Source organism: Rhinolophus hipposideros (assembly GCF_964194185.1).
Source record: "Rhinolophus hipposideros genome assembly, chromosome: 13".
Classification (NCBI taxonomy): Eukaryota; Metazoa; Chordata; class Mammalia; order Chiroptera; family Rhinolophidae; genus Rhinolophus; species Rhinolophus hipposideros.
Genome location: NC_138059.1, coordinates 32975879 through 32993389, shown reverse-complemented (window position 1 = coordinate 32993389; position 17511 = coordinate 32975879).

Sequence of the window (17511 nt, the reverse complement as noted above, 5' to 3'; positions counted from 1 at the left end):
TTGTTTAGCTTCTGGAGTACACAGCCAAGATCAGGCATCCACAGTATCCCTGAGGTGGTCTCCGAAATAGGACACATGGGTAGGATATATTTTCATTGTCATTTGTTTCTATGTATCTTTTGATCTCTCCTCTAATTTCTTCTTTGATCTGGTCATTCTTTAAGAGAATGTTGTTTAATCTCCATGTATTTGTGTTTTTCCCCGCTTTCTTTTTGCAGTAGATATCCAATTTCAAAGCCTTGTGATCAGAGAATATGCTTGTTATGATTTCAATCTTCTTAAATTTGCTGAGGCTGATTTTATGTCCCAATATATGGTCTATCCTTGAGAATGTTCCATGTACACTAGAAAAAATATATAGTCTGATGTTTTAGGATGAAGTGCTCTATGTACGTCAATGATGTCCATTTCATCTAATGTGTCATTTAGGGCTACTATTTCGTTATTTATTTTCTGTTTGGATGATCTATTCATAGCTGTCAATGATGTATTTAAGTCCCCTAATATAATTGTGTTTTGCTCAATTTCTCCCTTTAGTTCTGTTAGTAGTTGCTTGGTATATTTAGGTGCTCCCTGATTGGGGGCATAAATATTGATGACTGTTATGTCTTCTTGTTGTATAGTCCCCTTTACCGTTATGAAATGTCCATCTTTGTCTCTTGTTACCTTTTTCACCCCGAAGTCTGTTTCATCTGATATCAGTATGGATACACCCGATTTTCTCTGGATACCATTTCTTGGAGTGTCAATTTCCACCCTTTCACTTTGAGTCTATGTTTGTCCTTGCAGCTGAGATGTGTCTCTTGGAGACAGCATATGGTTGGATTTAGTTTTTTGATCCTATCTGCTACTCTGTGCCTTTTTATTGGTGAGTTCAGTCCACTTATGTTTAGGGTGATTATTGATATGTGAGGATTTCCTGTCATTCTGTCTTTAGTTTTCTGGTAAGGCTGTGTCTCCATTGTTTCTTTGCCTTTTTGTTGTTGTCTATTATTTCTGTGTTGTGGTATTCTATGATGTTTCCCTCTGTTTCTTCTTTTATTACAGTATATATTTCAGTTCTGGATTTTTTTTTTGAGTGGTGACCCTTAAGTTTATGTAAAAGAAAGTTTGATATTTAGAGTATTCCATTTTCTTCAGCACGCTTACTTTCTCCATACCCATATTCCAGTTCAGGTCTTTTCTCTCCCTCTTTTTATTTTTGATTGCCACAAATTGTTCCTGTTGATGGTGGTCAAGTAGCTCCTTTAGTATTTCTTGTAGTGCAGGTGGTGTATTAGAAAATTCCCTCACCTTCTGTATGTCTGGAAAGGTCTTTATTCCTCCTTCATATCTAAAGGATATCTTTTTCGGATATATTATTCTTGGCTCATAATTTCTCTCTTTCAATAGTTTGAATATTTGGTTCCACTCCCTCCTGGCTTGTAGAGTTTCCGCTGAAAAATCTGATGATAATCTAATGGGTTTTCCTTTGTAGGTTACCGTCTTCTTTTCCCTGGCTGCCTTGAAGATTCTTTCTTTGGCGTTGATTTTAGACAGCTTCAATACAATGTGCCTTGGAGAAGGCCTTTTGGGATTGAGGTAATTAGGTGTTCTATTTGCTTCTTGGATTTGAGGATCCAGTTCTGTCCACAAGTTTGGGAAGTTCTCATCGACAATTTGTTTGAATATATTCTCTGTTCTCTTCTCTCTTTCTTTTCCTTCTGGTATGCCCATTATTCTTATATTGCTCTTTCTGATAGAGTCAGAAAGTTCTTGTAGAGTTCTTTCATTTCTTTTAAATCTCAAGTCTGTTTCTTCTTCTATCTGTGTCATTTCCAGGTTTCTATCTTTGATGTCACTGATTCTTTCCTCCCTCTGGTCAACTCTACTACCTAAGCTGGCTATTTTTCTTAATTTCTTCTATTGAGTTCTTAATCTCCAAAAATCCTATTTGGTTCTTTTTTTAAATTTCAATCTCTTTCGTAAAATGTTCATGTTGTTTTTTGATTGTGTTTCTGAGTTCATTAAATTGCCTTTCTGTGTTTTGTTTCATCTCATTGAGTTTTTTCAGAACTGCAATCTTGAATTCTCTGTTATTTAAGTCACATATTTCCATATCTTTAAGTTCCTTTTCTGGAGACTTTTCACTTTCCTTCTGTGCTGTCTTGTTGCTTTGGTTATTCATGGCAATTCATGATTTATTATTTCTCTTCCTACACAACTACAGGAGTGGCTTCTGCGACAGGTTGATAGGAAGAGTTCTTTCTTTTGTTTTCCAGTAGTTGTTGGTAGAATGTTTTATTTTCTCTCCAACTGCAGCCTTTTTTTTCTCTCTCACACGGTAGTGCTATGTTTTCTCTGCAGTATTCCAGCTTTTCACACAATGGGGGGATTCCCTGGGAGACATGCTTCTCCTGTGTTAACAGTTCGCCTGGGTTACAAGGTGCAGTTTCCGTGTTGGTATGCGGAGAGCTTTTGAATTTCCAAAGCTCTTCCTGCACCTGATTCAGAGCCCATATGTTTCAGCAGTTCTGTTTACTCCTGCAGGGATCTGCGCAGATAGGTGAGGCCAGGGGCTGGGTGAGTTGTGAGAAGTAGCCCTTAGTAATGGCGGCGACCACCGCCACAGCCTGTCCCGCTTCCACAGCTCCCTCCCCTTTGCCGGAACCAGTTTGGCTGTGAATCTGTGTCTGTAGACCATAGTTCTCAGGACAGCAAATATTCTTTTCTTTTGATCTGACACTGCTACTGTTCTGCTTCTAGCACCGGACTGGTGCGGGTAGGGACAGTTCTGGGAGAGTTGGAGGGGCGGCTAGCCTCAGTGCTTAAGGCTTCCATTCTCTGCTCGGCAGTGAGGGCTTAAACCACCGTTTTGAGCCTTCTTCCCTCAGTCTTTGCTCTGAGGTCTCTGCTGTGAGCATTGGGTTCAGCCGTGTTATATGCTGTCCCCTCAGCCCTGTGGGCCATATGTGGAGCCCAGCAGTCTGAGTTCTTCCCTCTCCCGCAGCTGCGGCAGTTCGGGATGCAGCGGGCTCGGAACATTGAGCTAGATGTGCGTCCTGCGCCAGCGAGGCTCCATCTCCGCACTTCTACCTTTCCCCCTCCCCCGCTGTTGCAATTTGCCCGCCTTGCGGTGATTTCAGTAGTGAGACTCTTCATCTTGCCTGTCTGCTGTGCCTGGAGTCCTTTGTTGAGTTATAGTTGTTTGAGTTGTCGTAAATTCCTGTGGAGATTTCCAGAGGCTCATCTCATGCCGCCATTTTGATGTCGTCTCCTATGTTAGTTTAAAAAAAAACTTACCATGCTGTTTTCCACAGCAGCAGCACCACTTTACATTCCTATGAGGATTTCAATTTCTCCATATCCTCACCAATACTTGTTATTCTCTGTTAAAAAAATATAGTTGTAACTATCTTACTTGGTGTGAAGTGGTATCTCATTATGGTTTTGATTTGCATTACTCTAATGATATTGGACATCGTTTTCATTCATGTTCTTGTTGGCCATTTTATATTTTCTTTGGAGTAATGTCTAGTCAGTCCTTTGCCCACTTTTTAAATTGGGTTGTCTTTTTGTTGTTGAGTTGTAAAAGTTCTTTATTTATTCTGGATATTAAACCCTTATCAGTCATAATGCAAATATTACCTGCAAATATTTTCTTGTATTTTTGTGGGTTATCTTTTGACGCTCTTGATTCTATTCTTTTATGCATAAAAGTTATAAATTTTAATCAAATCTTATCTATAAATTTTTTTCTTCTTTTGCCTGTACTTTCAGTGTCATATTTAAGAAACCATTGTCAAATCCAAAGCCATGGAGATTTGTCTCTATGTTTTGTTCTATGATTTTAATACTTTAGTATGTGCTATGAAATAGGTGTCTAACTCCTTTAGTTTGCATGAGGATATCCAGTTTTCTCAGCACTGTTTGTTGAAGAGATTATTGTTTCCCCATTGAGTGGTCTTGGCATCTTTGTTGAAAATCTACTAGCCATAGATTTGAGGGTTTATTTTTGGGCTCTCAGTAAAATTCCGTTGGTCTTTATGTTTATCCTTATGACATGACACACTGTTTTGATTACTGCAGCTTTGTAGTAAGTTTTGAAATCAGGAAGTAAGAGACCTCTAACTTGTTCTTTTTTAAGATTGTTTTGGCAATTCTGTGTACCTTGAATTTTCATAAGAATTTGAGGATGGGTTTTACCATTTCTACAAAATTGCCATTGAGGTCTTGATAGGTATTATACTGATAGGTATATTGCTTTGGGTGGTATTGTCATCTTGACAATATTAGCAATATTAAACATTCCATTCATAAACACTTGTTTTTGCTTTTTACAGGAATGTAATTATTAAATCAATTGACCCTTGTATTAATATATAATGTGTATGTTTGTCTTTTGTAAAAATTTTGATTTAAAGTCTATTAGTATAGCCAAACAAGATCTCTTTTAGTTATTATTTGAATGGAATATATTTTTCTATCTTTTTATTTTCAATCTTTGTTTCTGTGTATTTAAAATGTGTCTCTTATAGACAGCTTATAGTTGAATCTTACTTTTCTTTATTATTATTTTTAACTTTTATTAAATTTATTTGGGTGACATTAGTTAGTAAAATTATATAGGTTTCATAGTACAATTGTATAATACATCATCTATATATTGCCTTGTGTGTTCACCATCCAGAATCAGTTCTCCTTCCATCACCATATTATTTGACCCCCTTTACCCTCTTCTACCATTTCTCCTCCCCACTTACCCTCTGGTAACCACTAAACTGTTGTCTGTGTCTATGAGTTTTTGTTTGTCTTGTTCGTTGTTGCTTTCAGTTTTGTTTTCAGTTTTTTCATCCTATATATGAGTGAAATCATATGGTTCTGGACTTTTCCTGTCTGACTTATTTCACTTAGCATGATAATCTCAGGAACCATCCATGTTGTTGCAAATGGCAAAAGTTCACATTTTCTTATGGCTGAGTAATATTTCATTGTATATGTGTACCACATCTTCTTCATCCAAACAGCTATTGAAGGACACTTTGGTTGTTTCCATGTCTTGGTCATTGAAGAGTGCTGCCAAGACATACACTGGAGAAAAGAAAACTTCTTCAATAAATGGTGCTGGGAAAATTGGAAAGCCACATGCAAAAGAATGAAACTAGACTGCTTTCTGTCACCACATACCAAAATTAACTCACAATGGATCAAAGACCTAAATATAAGACCTGAAACAATAACTTTCATAGAAGAAAGCATAGGTATTACACTAATGGATCTTGGGTTCAGAGAGGATTTTATTAATTTGACCTCAAAGGCAAGGGAAGTAAAAGCAAAAATAAATAAATGGGACTATGTTAAACTAAAAAGCTTCTGCACAGCAAAGAAACCATCAACAAAACAAAGTGGGAATTAACTGAATGGAGAAAATATTTGCAAACAATACCTCTGATAAGGGGCCAATATCCAAAATATATGAAGAATTCATACAACTTAACAACAAAAAAATAAACAATTCAATTAAAAAATGGGCAGAGGATCTGAACAGACTTCTCCCAAGAAGACATACAAATGGCCAACGGTTGTATGAAAAAAATGGTCAACTTCACTGTCTATTAGGGAAATGTATATTAAAACCACAATGAGCTATCACCTCACACCTGTTAAAATGGTTATTATCAATAAGACAAGTAATAACAAGTGTTGGAGAGGTTGTGGAGAAAAAGGAACCCTCATACACTGCTGGTCGGGATGTAGCTTGGTATAGCCACTATGGAAAATAGTATGGAGGTTCCTCAAAAAATTAAGGATCATGCTTTTCTTATAAACCTACTCTACCAATCTGTCTTTTAATTTGTAAATTTAATTCAGTTACATTTAAAGTTGTTACTGCTTAAGATGAACTTACTTCAGTCATTTTGTTGTTTTCTTTGTCATATATTTTTTGTTCCTTAATTCCTCTAATACTGCCTTCATTTGTGTTTAATTGATTTTTTCTTGTATCTTTTTATTCCTTTCCATTTCTGTTTTATTATATTTTTTGTTTATTTTCTTAGTAGTTATCATGGAGATTACATTTAATATTTTAAATTTAGAATGATCTAGTTTGAATTCACACAAACAGCTTCAATGGCATACAAAAACTTTGCTACTATACAGCTTTGTCTCCCTGCTTTATGTTGTTACTGTCACAAATTAACTTTATTAATTGTTGCCCAATAACATATAGTTATATTGTCTCATGCATTTATCTTTTAAATCATTAAACAAAAAGAATAGTTACAAGTCAAAAATATCGTAATACTAGCTTATTCATTTACCTATGTAGTTAACACTACTGTCAGTCTTTCTTGCTTCATATGGCCTTGAATTATTGTCTAGTGTCATTTTATTTCAGCCTGAAGGAGTCCCATTAGCATTTCTTAATGGATTGGTCTCATAGCCAAAACTCCCTCGGCTTTTGTTTGCTGGGTAATGTCATTATTCCACTTTCATTTTTGAAGGTTAGTTTTGGCAGATATAGAATTCTTAGTTGACAGGTTTTTTTCCCTTTCAGCATTATAAATATGTTTTCCCAAAGCCTTCAGGTCTTTCATGGTTTCTGATGAGAAATAGGGTGTTAATCTTACAGAGGAGACCTTGTGCATGTCAATTCACTTTTCTCTCACTGCTTGTTCAGTCTCTCTTTGCTTTTTAACAGTTTTAATACAATGTGTCCTGGTATGAATCTGTTTGAATATATCCTACTCGTAGTTTGTTGAGCTTCTTGCATGTGTAGCTTCATGTCTTTTGTTAAAATTGGAATGTTTATGGTCATATTCTTTCTGTCCCATTCTCTCTCTCTCTCTTTTTCTGACTCCCACAATTATGAGCTACTTACTTGTGTCCCACAAGTTTTTTTGACTCTGTTTTTATCCCCATTATTTTTCCTTTCTGCTCCTCAGATTGGATTTCAGTTGTCCTAGCTTCAAGTTTCCTGATCTTTCTTCCACCTGTTCAAGTCTGCTCTTGAACCTCTCTAGTGAATTTTTAATTATAGCTATTTACTTTTCTAGCTCCAGAATTCCTACTTGGTTTCTTTTCATAATGTCTGTCTCTGTACTGATTTTCTCTATTTATTCATATGCTATTCTCCTGCTTTTCTTTAGTTCTTTGTCCATGGTTTTCTTAAGTTCTTTGAGTATATTTAAGACAGTTGATTTAAAGTCTTTGCCTAGTATGTCCAATGTCTGAGCTTTCTCAAGGATGTTTTCTTTCACGTTTTCCCCCTGTGAATGGGCCATATTTTCCTGTTTCTTTGTATACCTTCTGATTTAAAAACCAAAAACCCCCAAAAAACAAAACTGGACATTTTTGAATTTTATAACTCTGGAAATCAGAACCACCCTCCTACCCTCAGTTTGCTGTGTTCTATGTTGAGGGTTGTAGTCATCCATTGTGTAGTGACTTTCCTATACTCATTTTGCAAAGACTGTATTTCTTATTTGTGTGTGGTCATCTAAGTCTCTGTTGCATTATCTCAGTGGTCAGCCAGTGACCTGAGAAATTAAATGCCTTGAGCCAAAAAGAAAAAAACCATCTCATTTTTTTCAGATTGGCTCTGAACAGAGGCAATCCTTCAATGCTTGGACAGACCATCTATAAGTCTGCCTTAGCTTTCATTTCCTGCTTCTACAGACCCTAAAGATCAGCCAGCGATGCAAGCTTAGGGTCCACTCAAATCCTTTCTGAGCATGCATCAAGCTCTGGGCATGCATGTTACATGTATCAGTATTCCATTACTTGTATTGCTAAATAGTGTTCCATTGTATGTATATACTATATTTTATTTTCATCTATCAGTTGATGGACATTTGGATTGTTTCCACTTTTTGGCTCTTATGAATAATGCTGATATGATATTGTGGACTATTTCTAGGCTAGTATATGTAGATCTAGCTCATTTCTATTTTAAAAAGACTTATTTAAATATACTTGATATGCAATGAACTGCATATATATATTTAAAATTTATAATTTGATATATTTTGAAATATGTATAATTCTATGAATTCATCACAATTAAGAAAATATACATTTTCATCACCTTCAAAAGTTTCCACATGCCTCTATAATCCCATGCAACTGTACAGCCCTGTCTGCCTGCACCCACTGGTCATCTTTCTGTCAGTAAACATGAGTTTGCATTTTCTTGTATTTTTTGTTAGTACAATATTACAGTATTGCTCTTTTTGTCTGTTTTTTTTTCATTCAGTATAATTATTTTGATTTTCTTCCATGTAGTTGCATGTATCAATATTTCCTTATTTTATTGCAGTGTAGTATTCCATTGCATATCTATATCACAACTCATTTATCCATCCACCCATTGATGGATATTTGCATTTTTTTCTACCATTTTTGTTATTACAAATGATCTTGTTTGAACATTTTTGTACAAATCTTTTTGTGGATTTTTTTCATTTCTCTTTGGTATATACTTAGGAGTAGAATATCTGGGTTGTATGGTAGGTGTATGTTTAACTTTTTAGAAAACTGCCAAACTATTTTTAACAGAGAAAAACATGGTTAACTACTGTATCATTTTACATTCCTACCAGTAGTAGTGTATGAGAGTTCCAGTTTTTATCAAGTATTTTGTACATAGATAAAAACACTAAAACAGTTATACCATTACCAAACTCTTGTCAAATACTAATATTTTGCCTTATTTTAAAAGAAATAAAACACTACAGATACAATTGAAGTACCTTGTATTCCCTTCCCCCATTTTATGCTTCCCTCTCTTCTTCTTTAGAGTTAATTACTATCCTGACTTTGGTATTTATCTTTGTCATAAAAGTATTTAATATGATTTCTAAATATGCATGAAGCTATCACAATACATAGCATTTCTTGGAATTTGTGTATATGCATGATGAGGTGTGATCGAAAAATATCGTGTATGTGTAAATAAAAAAAAAAACATATTACAGTAGAAGACACATTGCCATTTATCACCTTCAAAATGCTCCCCCTTGCTTCAAACACACTTTTCCCATCATTCTTGCTACTTTCTGAAGCAGTTCTGGAAGTCCTCTTTCATGAGTGTCTTCAGTTGTGCTGTGTAGCTGCCTCAATGTCCTGATTCAGGTGGATGACACACTGTAATGTTTTTGACAGAAATTGCCATACCAGAAGCAATGTGTGACACAGACCATTGTCATGATGGAGGATGAAATTGTTTTCCCATTTCATGTTAATGCATTTTTCGTGATCCATGATTTACGGCACACTTTAAAACACACCTTCTCTCAACCATAGCTTACACTGACTGCACCGAACAAGTTGAAACTTGTCACACACTGTTACTAAGGTTTGATGCGCTGCCTTTCTGTTGGATGGCATTTGGTAGCAGCATTCACCATATGTTTTGATCATAACAGAAAGACTCCATGTCACACATAGCTTCTGGTATGCAATTTCTGTCAAAAACATTACAGTGTGTCCTCATTTACCTTATTCACAGGATCTGGCACCGTGCAACTTCTGGCCCTTCCCCAAAGTCAAACAACCACGAAAGGTAAACGTTTTGAGTAGATTCAGGACATTGAGGAAGCCATGACAGCATTAACTAAAGACACTCATGAAAGTTGACTTCAAGAACTGCTTCAGGAAGTGGCAAGAACAATGGGATAAGTGTGTTCAAAGTGAGGGGGAAAAATGGCAATGAGTCTTTTATTGTAATAAAGTTTTTTAATGTTGGCATTATTATTTGTTGTTTTAATTAAAGTTTATTGGGGTGACTTTTTTATTAGTTTCAAATAATGTACAAAACAATGTAATAGATCTTTATCATTTATATCCCTCACAAAGTGATAACCCCTCTCCCCCAATCTACTACCCCTGTGACATCGCATACTGCCGTTACATTTCCAGTCTCTATTACTAATGCTGTACTCCACTTCTTGTAAATATATATATATGTATATACATATACATATATGTAAAATTATAGTTGACATTCATTATTGTTCAGCTTCAGTTTCAGGTGTACACTGCAGTGATCAGGCATCTACACCGTCCCTGAAGTGGTCTCCCTAATAAGACTGTCCATCAGTGATAAATTTTTTTTTTAAGCTATTTGAAAGTTCATCTCTTTTTCTTTCTTTCTTTTTTTTTTAAAGATGTTTATTGGGGAAGGGGAACAGGACTTTATTGGGGAACAATGTGTACTTCCAGGACTTTTTGCAAGTCGTTTTCCTTTCAATCTTAGTTGCAGGGGGTGCAGCCCACCATCCCTTGCGGGAGTCGAACAGGCAACCTCGTGGTTGAGAGGATGCGTTCCAACCAACTGAGCCATCTGGGAGCTCAGCAGCAGCTCAGCTCAAGGTGCTGTGTTTAATCTTAGTTGCAGTGGGCACAGCCCACCATCCCTTCCGGGAGTCAAGGAATTAAACCGGTAACCTTTTGGTTGAGAGCCCACTGGCCCATGTGGGAATCGAACTGGCAGCCTTTGGTGTTAGGAGCACGGACCTCCAACTGCCAGAGCTACCGGGCTGGGCCGGTAATACATTTTTAAAAATGTAAACATTCACCGTATTGTTTGATCACACCTTGTATATGTGGGGAAGATGTTGAAGAAAATTTGTCTTCATTGGTTGATGTGAGCTTTTGTCTATTAGCTTTCGTCTTCCTGTATGTGAGGTGATTTCTGTGCTGTGATCAGGGGTTGAATAAATTCCGTCTTTGGTCTCATTCTCCCAAGCAGGGGAGATATGAGATGATATTGCTTTCTGGGTCCCATTCTCCCGAGCAGGGAAGATATGGGATGAGGTTGCTTTTCTGTCCCTTTTTGGTCTCATTCTCCCGAGCAGGGGAGACATGAGATGAGGTTTTTTTGTTTGGTCTCATTCTCCCGAGCAAGGGAGACATGAGATGATGTTTGTTGTTCTGTCCATGTTGTGAGGTGATAGTTAGCTTAGGGTTAAAGAAATTCTTGATCAGGGGTTGAGAGAACTCCTCCTTTGTTCTGTTTCACCCACATCAGCAGATGAAGTAAAGAAGTAGCTAAGTTATATCAGGATGACGTGACAGGAACGTTGCCAGGCTTTGGAAGACCTTGGGCTGATGGTCCCAAGCAAGAACAGCAGATATTGCTTAGCTGGATGAATTGGCCCTTTGGCCAGACGGGCAACATTCATGTCAGTAACTGCTGAATCCTCCTGGAACTAGTCATTCTAGAAAGGGGAGGCAGGAACAAGAAACTTGGCTTTAAGTACATCTGAAAAAATATATAAGACAGACCTCAGTTGGCAGTATAATTAATTATTATTATTTCATCATTTGGTCATTTGTCATTGGTGATTTCTCATCATTCTAGCATTTTGAAGACTTCCAGCGACATGCAGCTTACAACACCAGGGGATGTCCTGACTTTCAGCCACGAACCTGGTGAGGTCTGGCTGGTTCCTGGCCTCTCCAGTGTTGTTCCCCATGGTTAACCTTCTTGAGAACTTGTTAGCATCTAGAAAACTTGTATGCAGCTTGAAGCTTACAGCATCAGAAGACGTCCTAACTTCTAACAATAAGGGCAACAACAGCAACAGTCTTCAGATTATTAACACCTTGAAAACTTACATGCAGCATCAGAAGACGCCTTGACTTCTAACAACAGCAGCAGCAGCAGCATTTTTGGGAACTAACAAGCAGCCGTGTGGGAGAGGCCTGAGTTTCTCTCAGCTACAGACCTGACAAGGTTTTGATTTATGACTTTTTCAGTGCTGTTCTCCCCCAGTTTGATGAGCTTTTGACATCTACTGTAATAGTTACTATCCTATACAGCTCAGTACTGCTTTTGGATACCCCTTACTGATGTTATTTGTGTATTTAGCCAAGTGATTTTTGATCAATAGTAAGCATATGTTGGGATTTCTTAAACTTATGTGTACTCCTTTGATGACATTGGTATCAATGTATAGTTTAGTCTTAACCACTTTAATTTCTGTCATTAGCACATTCTATTAATTGTCTTTGTCTTTTGCTATTGAAAATTGCTAAATTGATTAGATATTGATAAATTAATTAATTGGCCCCATTCTAGTCTGTGTCCCTTCTTCTTTTCCCTGCTCATTACAGTATATCATATATACTATATAGCATATCACATATACTTTATACTATAGCGTATACTCGTATACTAAATTATATGCTATATTTATGGTTTTTTCTCAATGTTATATATTTTTAGATTTATTAATGTTGATAAATATACAACTTTGTTCAGTTTTTCAGACTGTGAGTTGCAAACCATTAAGTAGCTCATAGTATCAATTTAGTAGGTCATGAAACTATTTAGAAAAAATAGTAACAAAATACAACACATCACATGTACTCAATTATAGTTTTGTGAGAGTTCTCAATGCATATATTATACAAATATTGAGCCATGGTGTAAACTATATTTCTAACTGTAGGTAAAACGTTTGAAAGTCAGAGCTCTCTTTCATTTTAACTAATGTATTTAATTATATGAATGAGATCTGACAATTAAGTTCGTGAACTTTGTTGTAATGATGTTGCTAAACTTTTTTGATATCAGAGGGATTATTCATTATAAACTTGTACCAACTGGACAAACAGATAACCAAGTTTACTATTTGGAAGTGCTGAAAAGGCTGTGTGAAAAAGTTAGACGACCTAAACTTTTTGCCAACAATCATGACTCTTGCATCACGACAATGCTCATATGGCACTGTCTGTGAGGGAGTTTTTAGCCAGTAAACAAATAACTGTATTGGAACACTCTCCCTACTCACCTGATCTGGCCCCCAATGACTTCTTTCTTTACACAAAGATAAATATTGAAAGGAAGACATTTTGATGACATTTAGGACATCAAGGTTAATATGACGACAGCTCTGATGGCCATTCCAGAAAGAGTTCCAAGATTGCTTTGAAGGGTGGATTGAGGGCTGGCGTCAGTGCATAGCTTCCTAACGGCAGTACTTTGAAAGTATAGTGATATTCAGCAATGAGGTATGTAGCACTTTTTCTAGGATGAGTTCACGAACTTAATTTTAGTGAGAATTACAGGGACTTTCCTGATTTTCTTTGAAAGACTTAGGTCAGTGGAAAAAGTACATTGTTTTGTAGTTGGGTAGAAGTTGAATCATGTCCTCACACAGTGCTAAATGAGTTTTTCCCATCACACAGCACTTTGTATATATTTCACTTAATCATATTTTTATTTTTAAAATTTCATTAAATTTATTGGGATGACATTGGTTAGTAAAATTATACAGGTCAAGTGTACATTTCTATAGTACATCATTTATCTTTTGCATTGTGAATTCCCGACTCCGTCAGTTCTCCTTGCATCACCATATTATTTGACCCTTGTAAGGAATAGAATATATGAAGGTCTGCCTGGGAACATTCGGGGATATAAACTCTCACAGTGGCTGGGATACGTGCTTGGCCTTGGAAGGATTGGCTACCCTCCCAAGGACCAAGAAAATATTTACAGGATGTGGAGCCTGGCCTTCGCCTTGGTACAGGTGGGCTGAGCTCTGATACATCTAATCTCGTACCAAGGACTGGCCCCGGCTCCTAGCCAGATCGGAGACCAGTTCCTTGTGTTGTTAACACGTATGCTTATTGGCTCCTTGCTGCTGTTGTTAGTGAAGTCCTCAAAACCCCAGAAAGCGGAGGAGCAACAGTAACAGTTGTTCCCCGGCCGCCTGGGCTGCTGTAAGGTGTTTCGCTCGTGAAGGGCCGGTGCTGTTTCTGCGCATGATGTTTTGCCCGTGTTGATTTTTTACCGGTGCTGTTTCTGCGCATGATGTTTTGCCCGTGCTCATAACTTTACTTCATTGGGATTTTGCCCTGCTGATGAAAGGCCATTGCTGTTTCTACGACTCTAATTGACCGGGCCCTGGTGGTATGATGAATTGCCTCCTTGCTTGTTAGTGGTATGATAATATATTCCTCTAATCTCTGTCTTGTCTTACTTACTTTTACTTTGTAATAAAACTCCTTAACCCCTTCATCCCGGTTTGTGGTGGTGTGTCTTGCGTATCGGGCCTTGAAAATAAGTCTGTGCACAGCAATCGATAATACTTATCGATACAACCCTCTTTACCCCCTTCTACCACCATCCCTCTCCCCTTACCCTCTGGTAACCACTAAACTGTTGTCTGTGTCTATGACTTTTTGTTTGTCTTGCTCGTTTACTGCTTTCAGTTTTATATTCCACATGAGTGAAGTCATATGGTTCTCAACTTTTTCTGTCTCACTTATTTTGCTTTGAATGATACATTTCAAGATCTATTCTTGTTGTCGTAAATGGCAGTAGTTCACCTTTTCTTATGGCTGAGTACTATTCCATTGTATATATATTTTAATTAGTCATTTATATCTGTCATTCCAATGAAACTGAGCTCTATGTAGGCATGCCTCAGCACATAGTATGGTATATCCCACATAGTGGACATTCAAAAAATGTCTTCGAGTTCATGAGTGAATTCAGAATACCAAACTAATATATTTAAATAACTTGAAGCAACCATGATTATTGATTTCCTACCAATTTGACTTCTTATGAGCTATACAATGTCCAGCTTTCATAGTGAGATAATACCTATATGACTTGGACAGATACATGTTGACAGTTAACTCTGAAGCTACATTATAAATTTTTATGTGCTGTAACTCTTTAGGAATCTAGTCAGAAATGTTTTGTGAAGCTACTTAGTATTACTCTATGTCCAGAAAACTTCCTTTGTTATTCTATGTTTATGATAATTAATGCTTTTTAATTTTCTGTTTCCTGTTTTCTTTCTCATGGAGACTTGAAGTCCTAAGAGTTGGGTTGATTTGCTGTGACCACAGGTAGTTCACTTTTCCATGTCTGAGTTTCCTTATCATGCCATAATTTTGTTACAAAAGGAACAAGGTATTAGGTTGGTGCAAAAGTAATTGCAGTTTAAAAGGTAAAAAATAATTGCAAAAACTGCAATTACTTTTGCACCAAACTAATATAACATGCAAAGAATACTCAGTGAGTAACAGTGATTGTCTAGGTAAGTATATTTTAAAATTTAATTAAACAATAATTTCATGAGTAAATCAAGTTACAATTTTAATGTTCTTAAAGATAAAAAGTTGAATAGATTAAGTTCAGTTCATGTCTATTATCTATTTACCTATGTGCTACTTAAAATAACATTTCCTATGACAGCAAAAACCTCAAATCTCAGTAATGTAAACAGTAGTTTATTTCTCAATCATGCAAAAAATTCTAATGGATATTACTAATTAGCAGCTTGCTTGTGTTCCCCTAGGCAATGATACACAGTCAGCCTCTTTTTTTTTTTTTTTTTGTCCTTGGTATCTCCTTGTTGTACCCTGGAGTCCTCTGTTACATTCCATTTATCTAGTTTGTGATGGGGAAAAGAGTAAAACTGTTATATGGAAGGTTTTTATGAGCCAGGCCTGTACCTACACTTCTATCCCACATTCAGGTGGTCAGAACTCAGTTACTTTCCAATACCTGACTGTAACAGAGCCCTAATAATAATCCAGCCATGTGCATAGGAGGAAAAGGAAAACAGATTTATTGAATAATTGTTAATCAATCACTGCCATATAACCTATTAAGAATCACATAATATGCAACGTGCAAGGGATACAAGTTCCTGTACTTGAAGATCTCATACATACACTACACATAATAGAAAAATAAATTATAAAGTTCTCTTTTTCTACCTTTTAAACATTGCTCAAATATTTAAGAACTTCACCTGAGAGTTTTGATTTCTGGTCCAGTACGTAAGTAGCTTAGAAGTTATCGCTCCATCTAACAACAAGTAAAAAGCTGAATAAAATGAAGTATCACCAACTCTTAGATCCACCAGAGAAGTGAGGTCACAGGGAAACCACTGTTCCCCAAATTGGAGAGAGATGGGTGAATACAGAGAATCACAACTTAACACAGCAGAAACCTATGTGCAGAAATCTCCTAGGGAAGCAGTGTCAGGGTAGGAAAACCTAAATCGTAAATGGCAAATAGCTGAAAGCTCAGTATAGACAAGTCTGACAATTAAAAACTCCAGGAAGACCCATTCATAGAGAGGTCTCCACATTTTTGTGAGTTTTACCTGAAGGAGCTCTATCAGATCCTCACAGTGAATAGAGAAAAATTCCCTTGTTTCCGGCAGGGGGAGAGGAAAAGGAGCCATTTTGAAATACACCAGAGCATTCTGGTCTTCTGAACAAGGCCAGCACTCAGGAGAAACTATTTTACCAGAGTGTAACCTACCAGAGAGAAAAGAAATACACTCCAGCTCCCTCTAGCCCTCAATGTTCTGGCTAATTTATATTAAAACACCGTTCTTTTTTAATTAAATTGCCACACAAATAAGAGTAGGCCCTTTTTCTTTCTCTAGAAAAATAAGATTTGCTGCTCCTGTTCTAGATCACCTATGGCTTTCATACAACTTTTCTTTATAGTGAAACTTCTGAGTCATGACTTCAACCTGTTTGCTTTCCAGGTGAAGCAGATAACTAAGAAATTACTTAGATAATTTACTTATTAATTTAGTCAGTTTTAATAAGATTGAAATTACTTGGGTTATTTATCAAAGCTTATGAGGGGACAGTTTAAATTAGCAATTAACTGCTTCTCTTTATCTTTTTAAACTTAGTTCATTAACAAAATTAAAATCTAGACACTTTGGTATCCTCACTTAGGCCTGTTTGCTTTTGCAGTTTCTAAAACTTTCAAGAAATCATAACTTGAATTTCAGTAAAGAAAGAGCTTTAGGAATTTACTTATTAAATATTTTCAATTAAATGCAACGAAAACATGGGTGGGTATTTTAATAACTTTATACATCGTCTATTCAAAATGCAGTGGTAGGTGTTTTTTTCATAGGTTACCAAACATAAGAGACACTGGTCAATAATTAGGCAGCATGTCCTATTGAGCCATTCCTTTAAGCTTAGTTTATATTTTTCTGAGTTAGGTGTTTGCGTTTCTTGACTTTGTTATCTTGCAGGTACTAGAAGGAAAGATACTATTTTATAGATTCATTTCAGCCTAATAAAAGCAAGTGACTCTTAAAACTCTGAGTTCATTCTTTATCTGGTATTTCTTTTCACATGTCTCTAGGAGTCTCATTTCCTTCTGCCTTCCGATATTCCCACTCACTTTACGAAATCCCGTTAGTCTGCAATCTAATGGTTCTTCACAACCTTCTTTGACCATTTCTTCCGTACCCCGTATCAGCAAATTCAGCGAAACCACTGCTTCGCTAAAGTAAAAGAACGTGAGAGCTTGTTTACACCTGGGGCCAAAACGGATTACCTTAAATTGCACAGTCGACTCCCTTCAATTTCTTTCCACAGCCACCCTTCCTCCATTAAATGAACCTCGGATCTACTTTTAAATCTGCCCCCTCCCCCCCACACCCGTCTCCTACCTTCCGCGGTATTGCTATTGCCCTGCCCACTGAACCCACGTTCCTCTTCTCAGGCCCTCCATTACCTGAG